This window comes from Euprymna scolopes, chromosome 4 (genome assembly GCF_053919585.1).
Source record: "Euprymna scolopes isolate OS-2025 chromosome 4, ASM5391958v1, whole genome shotgun sequence".
Lineage (NCBI taxonomy): Eukaryota > Metazoa > Mollusca > Cephalopoda > Sepiida > Sepiolidae > Euprymna > Euprymna scolopes.
Genome location: NC_136485.1, coordinates 90,610,388 through 90,635,671, shown reverse-complemented (window position 1 = coordinate 90,635,671; position 25,284 = coordinate 90,610,388).

Genomic DNA, 25,284 nt, shown 5'->3' with positions numbered 1-25,284 from the left:
ATGGTCCTTTCACAGTCCTCTGCTAGTTTCTGGAGGGTTAAATCTTGCTCAGATTCCAGCTTAGACAACACTCGTCTGCGTATTTCTGCATTTTTCGTGGAAACTAACCCTTGAGCGAAGATTAGACATTTAAAATCTTCTACCGTTAGTTCTGCAAGCTTAAAATTATCGCAGTTTTTATTGACAACTGATGCGTATGTCAAATAATCTTGGTTGTCCATCTTTCTTAGATTCATGCACAGCCATCTTTTATGAAAAAGAGATATATTTGGATTAAATAATTCTTTTAGTAATTTTACAGCTTCCATGAACTCTAATTCCGCAGTTTTTTTTAGGTAATATGTAATCTACGAATTTGCTGTGTTCTGATGTACCCAATTTTCTGAGTAAGAGGCTCACTTTCTGACTATTTGGCCAATTTTTACAGTCCAGTTGAAAGACATCCTCGTATCTTGTGTAGTATGCTTCAAAATTCTTCTCTTCCTCAGGCACATAATGAAATGTGTCCATGCTATTAAAAATAGTTGTATGGGAGAAATTAACACTATCGACATTTTCTCGATTACTCTTTAGTAGTTCCAGTGTTTTAGCAAAACGTTCCTCTTGCCTTTCTTCATATTCCAATTGTAGTTTCTTATGCCTTTCTTCCTGTTCCAATTGCAGTTTTTTCTGCTTTAATTGCGCCATTTTCTGCTTTTCTTCTTGTTCCTGCTGCCATTTCAATAATCTGTCCTCTCTCTTTTCCTCGCGGTCAGCCTGTGTCTGTATTTGTGTTTGCAAAAGCTCGTTTTGTGTAGCTTGTCTGCGTTCATCCCGCTCAGCCTGTGCTTGTAAAAATTGCATGAACATTTTTGATAAGTCTTCTATGTTTTTTTTTGTTGTTTTTTAGTGTGTAGTTAAAAAAATATTGTACCATGTACCATATACACTGGTTTGGGTTACAACAAAAAAGCAAATTGCTGTAAGCTCCTGTTTTCAATAATAATATCGCTGCTTGCAATAATATATTCTTTTTGCGAGTCACGCTGCAAAAAAAAAAAAACTAAAACAGGTTTATCTGGAATCACGAAATGGAATTGACTTTCCGTTTTTAGGCACTTACTAATAAGTAACTCTTTCCACAAAATAAAAGTTTGTTTGTTTTTTTTTTAATCGAGTCACAAATGAATAAATGTGTGCAGTACATTTAGTTCTTTGAGTTTTTTTTCTCTACTATTTTAGTAATTAAAATACCTCTTAAATTGAGATTACCTTTTTTTCCGTGACGTTTTACTGTATTATCCGTTATTCAGTGACAACTTCAAGAAAAAAATCCTTTCCTTGAATTTTAGTTTTAGCTGTGGTATTTCCTTTTAGTACCGACGTCAACCAAAATATTAATTAAAAAGTCCTTTAGTTGTTGTTTTGTTTACGGAGAACAGTAATTAGAATCCACTGGTGAACTTTTTTCGTAGGTTCCTTGCTTTTCGTAATACGGGTCTGACCTGTCGTTTTTGCGACAGAACAAAGTTCGCTTTTCGTTTGCAAGTTGGTCCTTTAGTAAGATTTGTCGTGTAGCGACAAAACAAAAATTCACTTTTACATTCGTTTGCAAGTCGGATTCCCAGAAAACGGCGTAAATTGTCGCTTTTGCCACGTTAGAGTTTTTTTTTTTCACTTGAGTTGAAACTTCTCTTTAGCGTAAAATCCGTTTGCTCGTCAACACTTTGCATTCCTTAAAAAAAATGGTCAACCTTTGCGTTGTACTTTTTTTTTTTTTAATAGTTCTTCGTCAAACTGTTATATTTGACGCTTCATATCTCGTCGCCAACTGTTGTGGTTGCAAGGTTGAACAATAATTAGTAAGGAAATACAATGAAGACGCAAACAACAAGATAACGCAATAATAAGTGTATTAAAGAAAAGGTATATTTACAATATGTACAAATGACGGTGTCGAGTCAGAGAGTCTTGGTGGGAGGACATGTACGCTCTTCGGCGTCACTTCTGGTGGCATTTGAGTAAGACACACCAAGGCCAACCTAGGCTTGCCATTTATAGTGTTATGTTATTCGCATATGCAAATAAGTGGTTGCCACCACAACAATAAGATTCCAAAAAAATCACTCCAACAACTGTATATCTGTATAAGATTCCAAAAAAATCACTCCAACAACTGTATATCTGTATAAGATTCCAAAAAGATCACTTCAACAACTGTATATCTGTATAAGATTAAAAAAACTCACTCCAACAACTGTATATCTGTATAAGATTAAAAAAGATCACTTTAACAACTGTATATCTGTATAAGATTAAAAAAAATCACTCCAACAATTGTATATCTGTATAAGATTCAAAAAGATCACTTCAACAACTGTATATCTGTATAAGATTCAAAAAGATCACTTCAACAACTGTATATCTGTATAAGATTAAAAAAAATCACTTCAACAACTGTATATCTGTATAAGATTCAAAAAGATCACTTCAACAACTGTATATCTGTATAGGATTCCAATAAAATCACTTCCACAACTGTATATATGTATAAGATTCAAAAAGATCACTTCAACAACTGTATATCTGTATAAGATTCCAAAAAAATCACTTCAACAACTGTATATATGTATAAGATTCAAAAAGATCACTTCAACAACTATATATATGTCCGCTAATTAATTCTCTAAACTAATGATCTCCAGTCTTTTACAAATTCCCCATTAATTTTCCAACGAAACATTTTGCTTCTACCCACCTGACTTCGTGCTTCAGTAGATATAACCTATAATGCACGTAGATAAGCTTCAAAGAGGGATATACAAATGTAAATACCTCGGTCGAGAATGAGTTCCTCACTGTTGATTGAGGACAGAATTAATATAACACTAAAGACTGGGCAATTATTTGTTCGGAATCCTATTGCTGAAACCTTACAAGTATTGTGATTAATTGTCTCTACTGGCTCTGATAATATCTTCATTCTCACAAATAGCCATTTTTTTGTCAGAAACAGAAAGTTGTTAGAGTACCAATTCAATTTAATAGATATCCATACCAACCTATATCATAAATTAATGCAATTATACTGAAACCACATTTAATCAATCACCCACCGAATAAACCTCTTAATTATATCCGCTGCTTCCCAGAGCTTTCCCGCATATGGCAATATGTTATTTGTTATATGAGGACCTCTAAAACATATTTAACTAGGGCCTTTAAAGAGAAAGAAGTATTAAGGTAAGTATAGTTATCTACCGCACAGACATGATCGTTTAATAATAGATACAATTATATTAAAATTGCACTAATTGTCGTCAGTTTGTATTAATTTAGCGATAGAGACCGATACAATTACCACTTTCCAGGCATATTGGCTGTTTCGCGTGTAGGAGGACCGTTTTCCAGAAATAAAAGAACTCGCTTTTATAATCGCAGATTTTATAGTTAGAACTAATTTTCATGTGCAAGTAACTAATTAGCATGTGTAGAAGCCAATTGATTTTTCAAAAAGTTAGATTAAAGCAACTTGGAAATGGTAACTCAATTCCTTCATATGAAAATTTCGCCTGAACACGCAAGTTGGAAGCAAGATATTCATAAACCGGTGACTGGACATATTTACTTGCGAAAGGACACACTATTTTTGTGCACGTAGCACTGATAAGATATAGCCTGAACTGAGGGGAACCACTGGCAATGAGGAATAAATATGAATGTTTATGACTGCTACGCCATCGGCCTTGGAAAGCCGGCAAATAGGCCTGTTGTAACATCTGGAAAGAACAACAAAAAATGTGATTTCTTTTTACAGAATATTTTTTGATGGATTTCTTTTTCTTCTAATCACAGAAAACAAATGCTAATTTAGAATGTTTTCTGACGATTATCACACATAGGTCAGTTTGTCAACCGATGATCTGAATGTTTTTAAGGACTTTAAAAGTCGAAAACAATCTTTTTAATCTTTAAAAGACACAAGTGTGAAAACAACGTTTCTTTTGTTATTCATAATAATCCAAGATGCTTAATATTCTGGATAGAACAGGTAATAACACAAAAACGTAAAACAAAAAAATTCTTTTGTAGAGGAGGGAGAAACTTGATTTTACTAATGCACTTGAGGGCTCTTCGATTTTATAAATGCTCAATATCAGTATAGAGCACGTAGCAACCGAAAAGTTAGCTAGCTTTGTTTTCATGATGATCTGGATCCCAAATAGAGAAAGTTTGTTTAAACACAGTGTCGTTCGCGATAAAGAATTCCTTTTTCCTTTTGTTGGCATTGTCCTGGAACACTAATCCATAGTGCTCAATATCCTCATAGAGCAGGTAGTAATATAAGAGTGTGAATATTGATGTTAGTGCTTTGTAGGCATAAATGTTACACACACTATTTAACACCTACTTTCTATGGCCCCAAGTAATACTACTAGTTCTATATATAGAGAGAGTCATATACAATTTTGGGAGACAGTGTACTGCCGATCAGTACGTGTGATCGTAACATAAGTGCCTTTTGGAGATGTATGTAATTTTACAGGTGCAAGAGTCAGTTGATGTAAAAGGTATGTAGGAGCTCTTGTGCAATAGTATCTTAAAAGAGCCGTTTTACCCATTATCAAATATAGTTTTTTTTTTCTCAAAGGTGAATAATCTATCAGTACGTAAAAGCACGTGATACGTATCAGTATTAGGTCCCTTCATGAGTCCATGACTAAGTGTCTTTCGAGGCCGAAGATTTTATAATCTATTGCTAAGGGTTCATTAGTTGGAGCTTACTAAAATACGTTCGCAGTTTGTTTATGTACTGAGTAGAATCTGTTGCCATTAAATCTACTAAACTAACATATAATTCGGCAAAGATAGAGCTATTCCATAAACGAGGTTGACTAGAGAGTATTCAGAATCCTCCTTGTTAGCTGCACGACATGCAAGAAGGACGATCAGTACGTACTCACTGCATCGCTGTTGATTGGGATGAGTACAAAACGCGACTTTACTTGACAATATAAACGTTCTATTTCCCGTTAGGAGCTGAAACATTTAATTCCCAAGATCCTGGGGAAAGGCGTCTTTAAAGTGTCGACCGCAATCGATAGTAATATCTATGGAAACTCTGTAACACAATATCCAGCGTGAAATAAGGGCTCAAACTACATATGCAGTTGGCATGTCGTTCAGGAGAATGGCTCCAGGTGATCATACGAAATGCTCTATACAATTAGAATCCGTTAAATCACTTACTGACTAGCTATAGTCCAACAGGATCATTATGAACATGGCCGATTCGTTTAGTGAACTGAATGTTCCAAGGTGCACCGATATACTATTACAGCTTTGATTTTTAACAGGATACGCAGGAACGTATCCAGGCAAGATATCGTGCCTCAAATTCGACCATAAGTATCCAGCCGAAAGTAGCTTCATTGTGGTTTCGGTTGTGGGTGTACTAGATTGTACAACTCGACGATGGGTCATTGGAACATTGGAACAAGAGGGTGAAGTGAATCTCTTGAGGTATTACGAATGATCTGTGTGTACAAAGTGGACACGGCAGATATGTGAATTTGTCAGTTGTAGTAACAACAGATCCAAATTATCCAGACTTGACTAATTTATATTTTAAGTCGATATCGAAAGTTAAGGAAAGATAATTTAGAAAAAGCAAGATAAGGCGTTTGCTGCTGCATTCTGTTCACCAGTGATTTGTCAGATATCGCAGAAAGATTTCGAAACAAAATCCATGTAGCGATATTCGCATGAATATTCGTCCAGGTAAGAAGGTAAGCGATGTAGATTATAAATTAACAAGCCCCGAGTTACACAGAAAGCATATCATTACAAAGTACATAGTCAAGAGTCCACAGTCAAACGTTCCGTCGGATTCAGTTGTCTCGAAAAATATGGGAGAGATTATAGTGATTCTGGTTCTGCAGTCGCAGCAGTATCCGATTTATCAACGACTGACGAAAACTGGACACCGAACAAAAGATGTCCAAATTTTTCACTTCATAAAAAAACTTGTAGCTGCTTACCATTCAGAAAAATCTTCTTGTTACGTAACAGGTCAGAAAGAAGCGAAGCTCTTGTAGAGTTTCAGGTAAAGAAAATATACTTTACGTCTAAGAGTAAAGGAAAATTGAGAGACCTAATTCCACAGCTTGCTCTGTGATTATACGATCTAGTTGGAGTGTAACAATATAAACGAAAAGAACACTTACCATTTTTAAAGCGTAGTAGTCATAGATGTTGTGTGTTCAAGGCAACCATTTATTAGTGAGAAAAAAAAACATGTTCATAATGAGAGGTGTTTTTTGTTGGAATTTATTTGCATGTGTATAAACCAAGTTAATTTTATAAAAAGGCGTATTTAACTCAGACAGTGGGTTTAATTTGGAAAAGCTAAAAGAAAGCATTGGTGTTAGAAATTATGTTTTATTATGAGTTGCGGTGTTGGATGAACAGTAATTTCATCTAAAGTTTGAGCCGTCATTGTAACATCATTATTTTTGTTACAATACAGAGTTTCTCTTTTTGGGGAGCTGGATTTTCCCCACATTAAAGACCTACCTTGTGTCTAACATAATGTTTAATTCTGGTAATAGGATTTTAATTTTTTACTTATTTTATTAACATAATAATTGTAAAAGATAATACAAGAAAAATCTCCTTAGAATGCGTACCTAACTTAGAAAAATCCACTTACTTGCTTTCAAACAAGAGTAAATATTTAAAAAATATGTATATTTCTGTGAGAAATACTTGAATCCTATTTAAAACTATATCGTCTTTAAGAATGGTCTTAAACTCTATCTTCAATTGACATTTATTTCGGAAATGCTTAATTTTCACACCTTTCCAAAATTAGTTCCCCAGTATCTAATTTTCATAAATTTAATTAAATTAAAATAAAAATATGAAAAGTGATTTTTAATGTTTTTGATTCATTTGGGATTTTATCTGTTTTTGCTTTAATTAGCTGGTGGGTTTTGTTCGATGTCTTTTGTCCGATATCCTAGGTATATATATATATATATATATATATATATATATATATATATATATATATATATATATATATGCATATATATATATGCATATATATATATATATATATGCATATATATATATATGCATATATATATATATATGCATATATATATATATGCATATATATATATGCATATATATATGCATATATATATATGCATATATATATGCATATATATATATGCATATATATATATATGCATATATATATATGCATATGCATATATATATATGCATATATATATGCATATATATATGTATATATATATGCATATATATATATGCATATATATATATGCATATATATATATATGCATATATATATGCATATATATATATATGCATATATATATATGCATATATATATGCATATATATATATATATATATATATATATATATATATATATATATATATATATTTAAACCAGGACCAAACTCAAAGAAAACAAACCTGCCTCCTCCCTTGAGGCTTGCATTTACGAATATCCGCGGGCTTAGAACTAACTTAGATTATGTTGAGTCATTTCTTGTAAACACCCCGGATATCTTAGCATTAAGTGAAACTAACCTTCACTCCTCCATTCCCTCTAACCACTTTAACATGCCTGGTTATTTCCCACTCTACCGTAAGGACTCGGACAGACATATGCATGGGATTGGAGTCTATATTCGTAACACCCTCCACCTGACTAGAGAAATAAAACTAGAATAAGACGACCAGGCCTTTATGTGCTTTAGATTAATATGCAACACAATATTAGCTACTTGTATTTTCTCTACCGCTCTCCCTCAACCCAAGACTGTACCCTAATAAATAAAGTCTCAGACAGCATAGATATAGCACTCTCCCTTGATACTAGCGCACAAGTACATGTATTTGGTGACTTCAATGTCCACCACAGTAACTGGCTAGGATTCTCTAATCACACAGAGCTGGTAGCAAAACACATAGCTTCTCTATATCCTATTCCCTATCTCAGATGGTTACATTTCCGACACGTTTCCCAGACCAGCAAGATCAACATGCCTCACTTCTAGATCTTTTCTGACCACGGTTCCCGATGATTGTACAACAAATGGCCACAGACCACTCGGGAATGCTGATCACGCTGTGATAATGGTAGAAATCAGCCTAAATTCTCGCCCTAAAACTGAAGACCCACTACTCAAAACAACGAGGTATTACAAAAAGGCTGATTGGGAAGCCATCAGGGAACTCATCAGAGATGCCCCATGGCAAAATATCTTTACTCTTCCAGCGGAACAGTGTGCAAATGAGACCACTGAATGGTTCAAAACTGCAATTGAAACACATGTTCCCGCACGGAAATTCTATAGCAAGCCCCACTCTCCCCAATGGCTTACTTCTGTTTGTGCAGCTGCCATTTGTCAAAGGCAGCATGCGTTCCGCAGATTCAACCGACATAAGTCTAGCTCAAATAAACAGAAGTATATAGAAGCTAGAAATAATTGTAAGAGAGTAATAGAGACAGCTAAGACGGATTACTCTGAAACCACCAGAAAACGCATCGAAGTACAGAAAGTAGGAACCTGAGATTTTTGGAAAATCTACAACAGCGTAGTAAATAATGGGCAGACAACTATTCCCCCACGATCAAACAATCATGAGGTTGCTTGCACGGCAACTGACAAGGCTAATCTGCTTGCTAGTCGATTTGCCTCAAACTCCAAACTGGACCCGGTACACCACTCCCTCCCTGACTTTTCTTTGCGGATAGACGCCACACTAGACAATCTGAAAATCACCCCTTCTCAAATACATGGTATTATAAAAAACCTAGACACCTCAAAAGCATGTGGACCAGATCTCATCTCGGCTGTGCTATTAAAAAAATGTTCTGCCGAGGTTGCTCCAGTTCTCTCCAAACTTTACAATAAATGCCTTAACGAATCTTGTTTTCCCGACTCCTGGAAAACCGCTTCTGTGGTACCAGTTTTCAAAAATTCTGGTGAAAGAACTGACCCACTAAATTATCGCCCCATTAGCCTCCTCCCGCTTTTCGCCAAAATATTTCAGTCCTTAGTTAATCAAGCCCTAGTTCATCACCTAACAGCTGCTAAACTCCTGACTGACAAACAATATGGATTCAGGCAAGCCCGTTCAACAGCAGATATCATAACTGTAGTTTCTGAACGTATATACCGTTCATTGAATAAAACAGGGGAGGGTAGAGCGGTAGCCCTTGATACATCTAAGGCTTTTGACAGGGTATGGCACGATGGTCTTCTAAGGAAAATTAGATCATATGGAATCACTGGAAGAATTCATAATGTAATTAAATCCTTCTTAAGTAAGAGAAAAATTCAAGTTGTCCTCGACGGTCGTACACCTAAACAATATGACATAAATGCGGGAGTACCTCAGGGGTCTATCCTTGGACCTCTATTATTCCTGATATTCATAAATAACCTCCCTGATAAAATTGTTTCAGAGATGGGTATATTTGCCGATCACACCACTCTCTATAACAGATATGAGGGGAAAACAAATGAACACATATCCAAGGAAATGGCAGAAACACCAGAGGATGACCTCTAATCTGTAGTGGTATGGGGACAAAAATAGATGGTCACATTCAATGCTGCTAAGACTAAGCTTGTTTCCTTCAATAACTACAAGAAACCTTCTCTACCACCAATAGCAATGGCCAAGAACACATTGCCTGGAAGTACTTCTTTTAAACTCCTCGGCCTAACGTTTACATGGAATATGAACTGGAATAAATACATTGAGAGCATTGCCAAAGTTGCTGCAAGGAAGGTTGGCTCCCTCTACCGTGCTAGAAAACTACTTACGCCTGAAAGTATCCTGTACCTCTATAAGGCCACCATTCGCCCATGTATGGAGTACTGTTGTCACATCTGGGCTGGTGCATCTGCTGCTTGTCTCTCGCTCCTGGACAGAGTTCAAAAGAGAGTCGCCAACCTGATAGGTCCTGAACTGTCATCTAGGCTTTAGCCTCTGACTCATCGACGAGATGTTGCATCCCTCTGCCTGTTCTACAAATACTTTAATAGTGAATGCTCTGACACTGCTAAAACTTGTACCTCCTCGACGTAACTACCCCCGACAAACCCGACAAGCTACTAAGTCTCATCCCTTTACAGTAGAGATCCCTAGGTGCAAGAAAGCCTTTTACTCCAATAGTTTCTTCCCCGGAACTGCAGGTTTTTGGAACTCCCTTCCGGGATTCTGCTTTCCCAACTGTACTGATATGCAGAAGTTCAAGTGTAATGTTAACAAACATCTTCCTACTCATCTCCCTTCATAATGCCCCTGTAAATTAAGTCCCTGATAGTAGCCCCCTGCTTCAAAGTGGCACTGTTCCTTGTTTGGGGTGAAAATTGAAGAATATATATATATATATATATATATATATATATATATATATATATATATATATATATGTGTGTGTGTGTGTGTGTGTGTGTGTGTGTGTGTTTACGTAGGCGTCACCACTTATCAAGGCCGATCGGTCACTCAAGGATAAGGGTTAAAGAGTGTAGAGTAGTCAAAAGGACAATATAGTAATCAATAGTAATGGAAGTTCGGTAAATTTGTTAACTTAAGTGGAACGGCTCATCAGAAACTTGTTCACGTTGGACTTGAAGACAACCATATGATAGACAGCTGGAAAGCAGGAAAACGGAATACAATTCCACAGACGTGCAGTTCTAAGAAAGAAGTTTTGATCATGGAATCTATGTTTAGGTTTAGGCACAGATAAAGAGTGGGGAAAATTATTGATAATGTTTTCAGCTAGTCTAGTGTTTCTTGTGAAAGTTTAGCGAGGGGGGGGCCATAGATTGAAGCTCAGTCGAACACTTTCCATGAAAAAAAACGATAAAGCCGAGACAAACTCGCAACATCTGTTCTGTGAGATAGAGGTTGCAGCGAAAAGAAAAGGACATCTCCCACCAGGCCACGAAGTCTATTTTGAACCCTATCAAGGCAGGACAAGTCTTTTCTAGCAGCTCCTGCCCATATGTGGCAACAGTATTCTATCCTTGGACGTATCTGGCTCTTATATAGATAGAGAATTTCATCAGCAGTGAGATATCTACTGGATCGATAGAAGGATCCCACCATTTTTCCAGCGGCCTTGGCAACAGATTTGATGTACGTATTCCATTTAAAATCAGGAGTAAAGGTCAATCCCAGAAGCCTGTCAAAACTTGAGGCCTCCCCAAGACGAGAGCCATTCATTTTAATTGATGCCAGATGGGGATCAGAACGTTGATGATGTAAAGATATAAGCTTGGTTTTAGATGCATTAAAAGTAACCAGCCACTCCTTTCCCCATTGTACAACGTGATCAAGATCAGAGGAGAGAGAATTGGAGAGAACTTGGTCGTTTACTGTCTTAGATGTGCTACCATAGATGGTAGTTTCGTCAGCAAAAATGTCTACGAATGATGTAAGGATGTGATTTGGAAGATCATTAATGTAGATCAGGAAAAGAGTTGGGCCCAGGATCGACCCATGAGGGACTCCAGCATTTATACTGTGAGCTTCTGATTTTTGCCCATCAGCTACTACTCTTATGAACATATCAGAGAGAAATGATTTAATAATTGAGAAGACATTTCCAGCTATACCATAGCTGGAGATCTTGTGAAGTAAACCTTTATGCCATACCCTATCAAAGGCCTTTGATATGTCAAGAGCAATTGCCCTATAAAGGTTGCCTCTGTCGAGAGATTCGGTAATCCTATGTGTGTGTGTGTGTGTGTGTGTGTGTGTGTGTGTGTGTGTGTGTGTGTGTGTGTGTGTGTGTGTGTGTGTGTGTGTACTACTGATAAGATGATTCCAAATTTTTTCCAGATTCCAATTCAATTACCGATTCTGTCTTAAATTCCTGATTCCATACGATTCTCGATTCCGATTGTTTTAAATATTTAATTGATGATTTGTTTTTGTCTTTTTTTTTCGAATTACTCTAAAACTTTCTTGTGCGTGCATATATTTTTGCAAATAAAATCGCACTTCGTGTGTGTGTGTAAGAGGGACACCTATTAAGTATATGGCGGGGAGGGGGGAGGTTAATATTTTTTCTCGAATGTTTTACTTTTAATTGATTGAAAATAATGAAACAACTAAAGATGCATTTCTCTTTTAAAACAAAACCGATTTGCATTTGTCATTAGTTGGCAAAATGTTTTTTGAATATTTCATAAACAATTGATAATAATTAACGACTGTTATGCAAAATAAAACGGAATAGGAACAGTTAACAAAGTCACATGAGTTTCTAAATAACATAGTTACTACATAGAAAACAATTCTTAACTTAAAAACGAATGTTAATGTATTCTTAACTATTCTATACGTTCTCTCTACCAAAGAATGTTCATGTGTTTACCCTAATCATAAATATTTGCCCGATTATTACTACTGACAATGTCATAGATTTGTAGTAGATTGATTTGTTTTAATAAAAGAAACACAAAACAAAAAACAAGATACAGATAATCATAATAGAAATATTTTTTACTAATATTGTGAGAATCTCAGACTAACGCCCTTGGCTAAAAATATTTTCCTTTTGTTTTATTCGATTTTCATTTTGTTTTATGCGATTGCATATGATTACCTTGAAAAGCACAATTATTTTTAAATTTAAATTTCCGTACATTAATTTAACCTAAAATGATGAATAATCATTGTTTCAAGGCTACTTTAACATTGTAGAAATGTTCACTAAGCCGATGTTTGGCTGGCAAGGTTGTAAAACTATGCGTAATCGCTTAGAACCCCCCCCCACCCCCACCCACAAAAAAAAAGCTTGCAGAATTTCTTTCCATGAGGAAAATAATAATTTTGGTCAGTGTTCTAAAATGCTACAATGTCTCTGAAATGAAAAATCATTTTACGTCCAATAAATATTACTCAAGCGTTTCTCAACTGGAAAGATCTTGAGATCCGACTTGCTGAAGGAAACATAGTTGACAAAGTAGAGCAATATCTTATTGAGAAGGAAACTAAGAAGTGGCGGGAAATTCTAGCTAGATTGCTGGGCATTATCAGGTTTCTCGCCAAGCAGAATCTGGCACTATGGGGTCACCGGGAAGACATCCAAAATGATGAAAGATCAAGAAAACAAAGGGAATATATTTTTAGAATTGGTAAATTTATTGGCCAAGTATGACCCTGTGTTCCGTGAACATTTGGTGAAAGTTAACTTTGGAAAGAAAATCGCTACTTCTTATCAGTCACCAGAAATTCAAAATGAATTTGTGAGCATTTTGGCAAAGCAGGTGAGAAAGAAAATCATCGATGAGATTAAGGAAAGCAAATATTTTTGCATAATTTTTCATAGCACTCCTGACGAATCTCACAAGCACCAGATGAGTGAGGTGTTGCGCTACGTAAAAATTGACGAAAATAAAGTGATAGTGGAGGAGTCGTTTCTCCGCTTCATCGAGACAAAAAGTTAAAAGCGCAGGGGACATTTCTAAACGAAGTTTGAGAGAACTGGAGAACGATGGGATTCAGATAGAAGATTATTGGCCAGGCATTTAACAATGCTGCTATTATGACAGGCCACCGATCGGATGTGCAAAAATGAATCTCCGAAATCAACCCAAAAGCTCTATTTATGCGATGCACTAACAATTCATTAAATCTGGCTTGTGTACATGCCGCTTTTGTAGCGGTTCACTCTGTTACATTTTTTGGCATTCTGGACCGGTTATTCTCGTTCTTTTTTGCATCTACTCATCGCTGGGACGTCTTGATTCAGTTGACCGGTCTAAATATCAAGCGGGCTATGGAAACTAGATGGAGTAGTCGAGCAGATGCTGTAAATGATGTGGTAAAAAAATTATTAGAAGTCGTCATTACCCTGGAACAGCTCACAGAAGAAGGAGAAAATGCAACCACAAGATCAGGTGAATCTAATTATCAACTCGGCATTGTCGTTTCCGTTTCTTTTATTTCTGAGCTTTTTGGAAAACTGTTCATTCAGAAATCAATGATGCCCAGAAGTATCTTCAAGAAAAGGGGTTGGATCTGCAACAAAGTTCTGTCAGGATGACGTTGAGAGATTGCCTTCTTCAGAATAGAGAAAAGATGGTGGACACTGCAAGAGACGAGTCAAAAAACTTTGCTCTGAAATGGGGATAAGAATGGAGCATCCTATCCGCAAAAAAGAAACGAATGGTGAACGATTGACTGATGCAGCAATGGGGTTTGGTACTGAGTTGAGATGAGGAGTGCTGTCTGTCATAGACAGGTTGACTGAAGAAATATTTTGCAGATTTCAACGAGTTCACAATCTTGCAAGTAAATACACTTTTCTTACACCGTTACATCTGCTTGATGATAATTATGATTGTCAGCTTGGTGAAGTTGACGAAGGTATAGAAAAAGATAAATTCTTTGCTGAAAGGAAGAGATTACAATATTTTGTGAAAGCTTCAGGAAAATCAATCGACCTCTTGAACTATTGAACTTTATACAGAGATACCACCTTGAGGATTCTGTTCCTAATATTGTGATCTTGTTGCACATTTTCCTTACCCGAGCTATTAGCGTTGCCAGCTGTGAGCGCTCTTTCTCGAAACTGAAACACATAAAAAACTACTTTCGATCAAAAATGAGCCAGACAAGGCTTGAAGACTTGGCAATCCTCTCCATAGAGATGGAACTTGTCGATAAAGTGAATTTTTATAGAGTTATTAATAACTTTGCTAAAAAAAAAGCGCGAAAAGCCAGTGGGGGGATGAAAAACAGGTAATCATATGCCAGCAGACGGGGGGGGGGTAAAGCAGGTAATTATATGCCAGCGGGGGGGGGGGCAAATTTTGGGACCGCCCCGGGCGGCAAAACTGATGCTACGCCACTGGTTCGAAGTAGATATAAAGTTTATGGTTGAGCCTCTGTAAAACCAGTTTCAGTATTTTACAAATCTTTCTAAAACCATTAATTAAGCGTTTATTTTTCTTTAATTTTGAATAAAACATAATTCTTCATCATTATTTGGAACAAAATAGAAAACGCTGTATTATTTTAGTATTATAAGTTCTGAGTTATTTTTTTCTAATAAAATTTTTATTTTGCCTGGCATAATACCATTTTGACAAATCTGATCGCTTGTGGAACTCTTTTCTGTTGGTCTGCTTTCCTGCTGGTTACAATATCGTCGACTTCAAGCCCAACGTAAACAAGTTCTGATTGAACCATCCTCGTAAATGATCTAATTATATAAAATTTCAACCACAAACGATTATTATGCTGATCTCTCAATTCCTGCAATACACATATTAATCTTTATCCTCGAGTGGCCTCCGAGCCTTGATATGTGGTCACCCCTTTGTAAAAAAAATAAATTGAATACTGCCTTACAAATGAATTGAATGATGTCTTTCTTCAATCGGTCTAACTTGTTTCTAAACTCGCCTTGATCTTCTTGACATCAACCATCATCGAGGAGGAGAGAGAAGACGATGTTTTGATTGAGTAAAGATCCACTCTCCACTGCAGCTACACAAATATCATCATGTCTCGAATTATTTGTGTATATGCACCCAATTCCCTTTTCTCGACGAAATCCTTTATTCGTATCTGTGTGTGTGTGTGTTTTGTTTTTATCTTTCTTTTATCAACTCGCTTGCAATTTTACTCGTCTCGTCGCTAGTTAGAAAACAAATAAGGTCGAAAAAAGTTATTGTTTATGAATGTAAGGAACTTAATTTGACTATCTTCATCGAGGAATCAAAGAACAATGCAAGCGAAGAGTTGTACAGGTTTGCAAAACAGATTTAAGAAAGTATGAATATTCAGATAGCATAAAAAACAGTTATCTTAACTGGCATTATGAACTGCATTTAAAAGATAGAACAAATGTTCCAACCCAGTTTCACCTATGAAATCACGCATCCACATTGAGACCAGCTGGTGGTACAGTAGAGCGTACGTCTAATGAACTTAACAAAGGCATTTATTTTACGCGTTGCATGTTAAATCGAAGATTTTTCTATATAGTTCATGTATTGAAAGGGTGAAAGAGGAATGTGTGATATTTGGCACATTTTCTTTTGTTTCGTACATCCAAGGGTTGACTAATTCTACGGGGGGCGAGTGTTTTATGAGTGAGTGAACACACGTTAGTTCGCGTGCACTAAGGATCGACCCATTTAACGGGGAGAGATTTGGTTCCTCCTGTTACGGACACGTGTACTCGCTTGACAAGAACAAAACATGAGCTGATATGGCGAAACGCCTAGGCATTTTTGGAATGAATGTAGGTTGTTGTTTAACCTTCAAATCCTCCAAATAAACATATTCGGACCAAGTGAAGACAGACTCTCTAAAAATACCAAGCGTTTTTTTTCTTCTTCTAAACAAATCGTTGGCAAGAAACCGAAACTCGGCGAAGCAGTGAAAAGAATGTTGACCGTAATGACCTTCAGCCAAGAGTTTTACGTACCACAACATCATTCAAACTATTTTCATGTGTTTGCTGTTTATTTTTTACAACTCAGAAAGTAATGAAAAATATCAACAGATAGCAAAACTCGACTAACTAAGCAATGATAAGCTTAAACAAAAAGTGGAATCGAGATATCACGTGCGAACGGATGAGTTTCAGATGGTGAAAGTGTATGAAGTACTTTTTACGATGGGGTTAAGATGAATTCAGATGACGCATTGGTCTTTATAATTAAGCATAAGAACTTAACATTATCCAATAGAATTGTAGTGTGCCGTCTAAAGTAGCAATTTTATCATTAAAAGTACAGACTGAATGTATGTCACTTAAATTTTTTTTTTATTTGACAAAGGAGTCACCACTTATCAAGACCCGGAGGCGACTCGAGGATAAGGGTTTAATAGTGTGCAGTAGTCAATGGGATAATATCGTAGTAATCGTTAGAAGTGGAAATTTGGTGAATTGGATTACTTAAGGGGACGGTTCAACACTTATTGTATGCCCGTCCTAACTCCACCACTTTGTGACGCTTTAGTATTAATTACCTGTTTTATGGATAAACGCATAGACTTAACGGACGCACCTTATTTTATGTGCGTTCTTACTTTTTATGCTCGTCTGTCACGCTTTGTCTTAAGTAGTAGATTTATGGATAGACGCGCATACTAAATGGACACACCTTATTTTACGTGTGTAAGACTCTGCCAGTCTGCTAGACTGTCACGTTTTAGTTAAAAGTAGCAGTTTTAGGAATAATGCTCAGAATAATTGACGTATATTACTTTACTGCGTCCAAACTCTGTCAGTCAGCTGATCTGATATGCTTTAGTCTTAAGGTGCAGTTTTAAGGAAAGTGCACAGACTAAATGGACGTACTTTATTTTATATGAGTCCAATCAGCTGTCCTGTAATGCTTTAATCTTAATATGCAGTTTTTTTTTTAAGAAGCGTTAATTAAATGGACGTATATTGTTTTATGGGCGTCCAAACTTTGCCAGTGCACTGGTCTGTCACGCTTAAGTCTAAAGTACCATCAATGAATCTGCTCACCTTTAGAATCCAGTCGTTGGCTAAAGAAACAGTTTTCATTTTATTCGTCGGGGTCGAAATTTGTCTGAATTCTCTCACAAAAATTTATATTTATTTTCTCTTGAAGAAAGCACATTTAATGAGGTTGTGTGGCCACACGATAATCAACGGGACAGGTCATCTAAATATATGTACTTTGTTATTCTGGTTTTCCTTTTATTTGACGAACCTTTTTGGTAAAGATTATTATAACAGATTATCTAACGTGGTATGTTAAGATTAGCTCTCTAGACACCCACAATATCCGGAGCACCCAGGGATAATAGTTATATCTTTTTAAGGCAAAGCAGCATTGCTATGGCATCCACTACACTTATCGAAAGTAATGACAAACGACTCCACCTGAAGGGCAAACCACATGAATACTATATGTAGCTCGATTAGTTTGTGTTCATTGGGGAGCTATCGTGGTGAGGATCAAAATTACTGAACCAATCTTTATTTCTAGTATATCAGCAAGTGACGCGAACGGATACAACTTGATATTATCATGTAACAGTGCTATAAAGCCTATGTTAATTCTCCTTTCTGCATTGCTCTCGTAAAACGGCATGTAAAAATGGTTGAGAAGAGAGGGACGTTAAATCTAAAGTTTTTCATTGTTTTGTTTATGCAACAAGGAAAACAACATATGAAGTAGAAGTTGGATAATCTCTGCCAAGAATGCGTCGTTCATTGCTTACAGCGAGCTTATTGTTTGTCTTCTCCATTAACCGGGTTACGATTAGAATAATAGGTTGACCTTGAATACTATCAACAAGGTTAGAAAACAGCAGTTCAGGAAGTTGGCAAGTATAACGTTTCTCGAGCACTTAAAGATTATAAAGATTACTTTATGATGGTGGGGGGATATATGAACTATTATGTATGTTGCAATTGATTTAAAGGGCAAACTTTTTTTTATATCAACGCCCTAAATGATTCATGATGGACCGAAAATGCCGTAATGATTGAAGAATTTAGAAACAAGGATGGACCATTTCTGTTAGCAAGAGTAAAAAGATCTATTTAAAATAAACCGACATCTTTATTATGAAACTTACCAGAGTCGATTGGGTACATTGTGCGTGCGAAGAACAATTACAATAAATAAATAATTAAATAAATAAATAATAATAATAATAATAATAATTCTTTTTTTTTTTCTTCTTCTTCTTCTTCTTCTTCTTCTTCTTCTTATTATTATTATTATTATTATTATTGGGTCACAAAGAGCTTTCACACATGTTATAAATGATTTCTGTTTGAGCCTTTTCGACTGTTTTGCATCATTTGGGGGGGGGGGGGGGGCGGTGATTGGGTAATATGAATAGGGATGAAGAACTTATAGATATGCAGCGTCAATGTTCTTGGTTCCATTTAACGTTTCGTGTTTTGTTTCTGCAGTAGCTCGTCTGGCCCACCCATGTGGCTCATGTATTAGTCTCAGCATTCCAGGGTTTTCCTTAATATTTCAGGTGTTTTCATTATTTTTATTCGTTGTAGTTTTCCAGCCATTCCTCTGATTCCTATTCTCTTCCAAAATTTTTTTTCAGAATTGTTCCTAGTGCTCATTCTATTATAGTTACTATCTTGATTTTTTTTTCATCATCCATATCTCTTTCAACTGTCTGGCTATTTTATTATTATTATTATTATTATTATTATTATTATTATTATTATTATTATTATTATTGTACTGATGATGACGATGATGATAATAACAACACTAGCGTAGCTAAGGAGATAGCTGGGGCTGTCCGCTCCGGATGACAGCCATAGAGGGGTGACAAAATTTCCACCCTCTAAAAAGATTTTCAGCCAGGCTAAGGTGCGAAAATAGTCGGAAATAGAATTTATTTATTATATATTATGTAATTTTTAAGTTTTTGTTTTAAAACACCTTTTTTAAATATTACAAACTCTTAAAAAAAAATCTTTTTGTCGACTTTTATTGAAAACTCTAAACCCTGTACTTTTGAAATCATTTGATGCGATTTATTTCATTTTTTTAGCTGTGAAAAAACATAGAAAGAAAGGATTATATATATATATATATATATATATATATATATATATATATATATATATATATATATATATATATATATAAAGCTGAACGTCTGTGCGTGTGTCTGGTCACGAATAGGCTCCTATATGGTTGCCTATTATAGAAAACTGATTACATATAATGATAGAAGATGTATCGAGACACAGGAATGGGTATGTTTGATATTGCATAATGATGATTCATTAAGATTGTGGGGTCTGCATACGCGTCTGGACCACAAAGTATGGAAATAAAAAAATTTAAAAATTAAAAAAAAAAAATTTACAAGTGCTTTTGATATAGATGTACATAATAATACTTTGATAAGCATGTTTTAACTTAAATAGGGATCGATTAATAAAATTGTGGGGTCTGCGTTAGCGCCTGGCCTCCATAGAATGGAAATAGGTGCAAACTTTAATAAAGGCTGTTTATATCTATCTGCGAAAGTATACTTTGATAATTATGTTTCAGTTTGAAGAAATATGATATAATAAAATTATTAGGTATTCGTTCGCGCCTGACCTCATTAGAATGGAAATATGTCACAAAGTTTTACAAGGTTTTTTTTATATAGGTCCAAAGAATATTGTGATAAATATTTCAGTGTAAACATTATGGGTTTTATCTATTTTATTTTTACTTTCATCATATTTTACTTTGGTTTTGATACACCCAAATTCGAAGCTATCTCTTTACAACCTTTCCTTTTCATAACCTATCATACTTTCATAAATCGGAGTCCATTTTCTGTAAGCTGTTTTTGAACCCAGTCAACGACGGGTACTTTTTCTAGTATATATATGTATAGTGCTCAATACTGTTGTAGAGCAAATATTCGTTTTATTTTTTATATTTTTATGCAAGTACCTATGTATACGTGTGTGAATGTGAGAGTATATGTGGCCGCTACCTGCTATCCACATACGTGTGTGAAAGCGTGCAGCTGTGTATATATGTCGATGTATTTGTTCACGAGTATAAGTATCTGTATGTGCGCATGCATGTATGCGTGGGGGCGCAAGTATGTCTGAATCAATATGAGCATATGGGCCCGTGTATCCGCCTCCTTGGGGGTATGGGTGTCGATGTATGTATCTGTGTATGAGCGCATACATGCTTACGCACGCGTATCCAATTTAGCACCTTAAGGAAAATTTGACGTCAGCGGAAGCGGCGCGAGTGTCTATGCATGCATGCGCGCATATGTGTATATATTTGCATGCCAGGGCGGAGATGTATGTGTACATGTGAACGTTTCTTTTAAGTATATATGTGTGTACGTGCGCATGTGTGTGCTCGAGCGCGCGGCCGCTAGCTAACCCTCTCCAAACAATTAACAACAAATAAAAACCAAATAAATAAACCGAATCATAGCCCCCACCCGCATCCGAACCTTAGTGAACACCCAACAGGTCAAGACATACTTATCAAGAAATCATCTCACCAACGAGACGCCAAAAACTTTAACATTAAGAATGGAATTTTAAAGTAACCCCCTCCTTCTACCCCCACATATCCCCCTTCCACCTTCATGTATCCTTATGCCCTGAGCCACACCAGAAATGAACTTCCCAGACTCTCCCCCACAAAGTCCTTAAACACCAAAACTAAAACATTACCGACATACCAAGCACCCCCTCCCCCTTCCCCCTTGTTCCCTTCCTCTTTTTTCCGCTCTTCTCGCACCCTTCCCCTGACATCATTCACTCTTTCATCCCATCATAACGATCATTTCTGTAAAAGTCTCAGGAAGCTACAGACGGCTATATATATATATATATATACATATATATATATATATATATGTGTGTGTGTGTGTATGTATATATGTGTGTGTGTATGTATATATGTGTGTGTATGTATATATGTGTGTGTGTATTTATGTATAGATATATGTATATATATATATGTATATATGTGCATATATATGTATATATATGTATATACAGATATGTGTGTGTGTGTGTGTGTGTGTGTGTGTGTGTGTGTGTGTGTGTGTGTGTGTGTCCAGGGTTTCCCAGCCATCATTGGCAAACCAATGGTAAAAAAGTGTAAAAAAACTCTTCTTACAATTTCAAAGTGTTGGTGTCAAGTAAAGTGGATATTAAAGGAATCAGTGAATTCAAGAGAGGGCTTAGTATTTCTTATTTATTATGGGATATTTATTTTGGCTTCGGATTGTTTTGTTTTTCTTTTTTTGAATGGATATTTTTTATTTTGGCTTTAACTTTGCGCTTTTTCGGATTGTTTTTTTTTGGTGGAGATATTTTTATTTTGGCTGGAACTTTGCGCTTTTTCGAATATTTTTTTTTTTTTTCGAGTTGATATTTTTTTATTTTGTCTTAAATTTTGCGAATTATTTTGTTATTATATGATTTTTTTTCTGTTTTTTTTTTATGGATAGTTTTTTTTTCCGGAGATTATAGTTATAGGTAATTATTATCAGGAAAATTGGTGCAAGTCCAGATTAGCACTTGTAGCGATAAACAAAAATAAACAAAAAGCTTATCGATATACAGTGATATGATATTTAGTGCCAGTGCATTTATTGATCCGTTTAATTAAAGTTTAATTAAAGTTTTACCATACCTGTTTTTACAAAATTGTAAGGTGAAAGTACAGGATAGGTACACAATACCCTCCTGTCCCCATGTTAAGAATGGCTTTCTAAATAATAACGTTATTATGTAAAGAAGAAAAAACAAAACACTACTGTTTTTGTTATGATAATTATTGTTTACTTAAAAATAAAAAATAAAAATTTTAAGTTGGCTTGAACTTTGCGGATTCTTTTCTTATTATTGTTTTAAGCTTTGGAGGAAAATTGTTTTAAATAATTGAATTTTTTATTTTTTATTAAAAAAAAATAATTAAAACAAAAACAGTAATGTTCTTGTCGAGTAGTTTTTATTTTATTTAAAAAAAAAGATACTCATGCACTTATTGAGCCGTGCTAAAACAATGACGTTATTATTTAGGAAGCCATTCTTAACATGGGGACGAGAGGGTGTTGTGTACCTATTATGTACTTTCACCTAACAATTTAATAAAAACAGGTATCGTAAATCTTTAATTAAACGTTAAAATACTATTTAAAAATAGCGCGGATCAATAAGGGCACTAGCACCAAATAACATTTCACTATTTTTAGATATGAGAAAAAACGCCGACCACATTCCGTGAGAGGTAGGTACACGCTAAAGCTTTTTGTTTATCGTTACAAATGCTAATTGGACTTGCACCAATTTTCCTGTTAATAATTACCTATAACTATAATTTCCGACCCTCAAAAATATCCATCCAAAAACGCATAAAAATCATATAATAACAAAGCGTAAAGCGTTAAGTTAAAGCAAAAATAAAAAATATCCATTCAAAAAAATAAATAAATGAATAACAAAAACAAAAAACATATCAAAATAATTCGAAAAAGCGCAAAGTTTAAACCAAAATAAGTAAATAAAAAAACTAGGGCACATATACAAAAATTCGTTTCTTGTAAAAATAATAATTGCTCCCTCAATCGAACATCGGACCCGATGCATATTTCGCTAGAGGAGGCTCACTCATGTACGTCAGACATAAATTCATATTGAGTAGCCCACATATATAGTATGGCTCTACCCAAGTTCCAGCACGACTGACTTTTGTTTCGCCATCTACCTAACACTTAACCTTATCCCTGAGTGGTGTTCCTTAAGGTAATATATATATATATATATATGTGTGTGTGTGTGTGTGTGTGTGTGTGGGTGGGTGTGTGTGTGTGTGTGTGTGTGTACAAACATAGATCGTACGCAATACGGCGGCTGCGAAAGAATGTAAACAAGGAACGGAACACATTTTAGCGAAACGAAATTAGCGAGTGGACTGTACAGTCTAGCAAAATAAGGGACATGATGATTAATGCTGAAACTCAGTCAATATTTAAAAAGAGAATTCAAAATGAAAAAGGTTTGTGCTTATGCGTTAAAAATAATTAAACATTTCGTTGTTTAATTGATTTTAAAGCCTAAAATACGTTCATTATTTACTTATAAATTACATTTATAAATAATAAAAGATATGAGCACGATTCGATTTTTAGTAAAACCGAAACTTATTCAATAAATAAAAATTGTGCATGTACAATTACGTATGTTTGAAGCAGAAGGCAATCAAATGTTGCAAAACATGAAATATGAATTTAGACAATAAACAACTTCTCACGCGGAAGTTCTATAGCAAATCTCACTCTCTCCAATGGTTTACTTCTGCTTGTGCAACTGTTATTGCTTAAAGGCAGCATGCGTATCGCAGATTTATTCGACATAAGTCTAGTACAGACAAAAGTTTATTGAAGCTAGAAGTAATTGTAAGAAAGAAATAGGTGCTTGATATCATAAAAAACCTAGACACCTCAAGAGCACATGGACCCGATCTCATGCCGACTGTACTATTTAAAAAATGCTGCGCTGAGGTTACTGCAGACCTCTCCAAACTTTACAACAAATGCCTTAACGATTCTTGCTTTCCTGACTGTTGGAAAGCTGCTTCTGTGATACCAGTTTACAAGAATTCTGACGAAAGAACTTACCCATTAAATTATCGCCCCATTAGTTTCCGCCCTCGTCTCGTCCAAATATTTAAATCCATAGTTAATCAAGCCCTAGTCCATTACCTTAGAGCTGCTAAACTTCTGACCGACCAACAATATGGATTTAAGCAAACCTGTTCTACAGCAGATATCCTAACTAATCTCCGAACCTATATATCATACACTGGACAAAACAGGGGATAGAAGGGCAGTAGCCCTAGATATATCTTAGTTTTTTTTACAGGGTATGGCACGATGATCGTCGAATAATCAGATCATACGTTATCACTGGACGAATAGTAAACATAATTAAATTCTTCTTAAAGAAGATCGCCATGGGCATGGAATATGTGTCTACATTAAGGATGGCTTCCCGTGTGGCAGGTATATCTCTAGAGAAGATCCTAATTTACCCTACATGTGCTTCAGGGTTGCACTTGCTAACACCACTGCATTTATATTTGCCCTCTATAGGCCCCACAACAGCGGAGTTACTATCTTTAAGAGCATATCTGAGAAAATAGACCACATACTGTCTTCACATCCCTCGGCTAACATCCACATCTGTGGTGACTTCAACGTCCATAACGTGGAATGGCTGACCCATTCAAATAAGACAGACGATGAGGGGAGGTTTTGTCATGATTTTGCCATTGCTTATGGCCTCACTCAGATTGTTCGCGAACCCACCCGTGTGCCCGATAAACCCGGTTAATATGCAAGCCTCCTAGACATTTTTCTCTCAACTTCCCCTGAGCTATGTTCATGTTCCGTTCATTCTCCTCTGGGATCCTCAGACCACTCCGTCGTATCAGTTAAGATAAAAACGAAATGTAAGAAATCCCCAGACGTACCCCTTCACCGTACTGCATACCGATACTCTATGGCTGACTGGGATAGCTTCCGTACATTCATATCTGATTTACCTCTGCACTCCATGTTTAAAAAGGAAGTGTCCTCTATAGTATCAGATCTGACCGAATGGTTAATTGTAGGCATAGACCAATTCATACCATCTAAAAAATTCCAACAAAAACCTAACAGCCAGCTATGGTTCTCCCCAGAATGTGCTGCTGCTATCGCACACAGAAATCA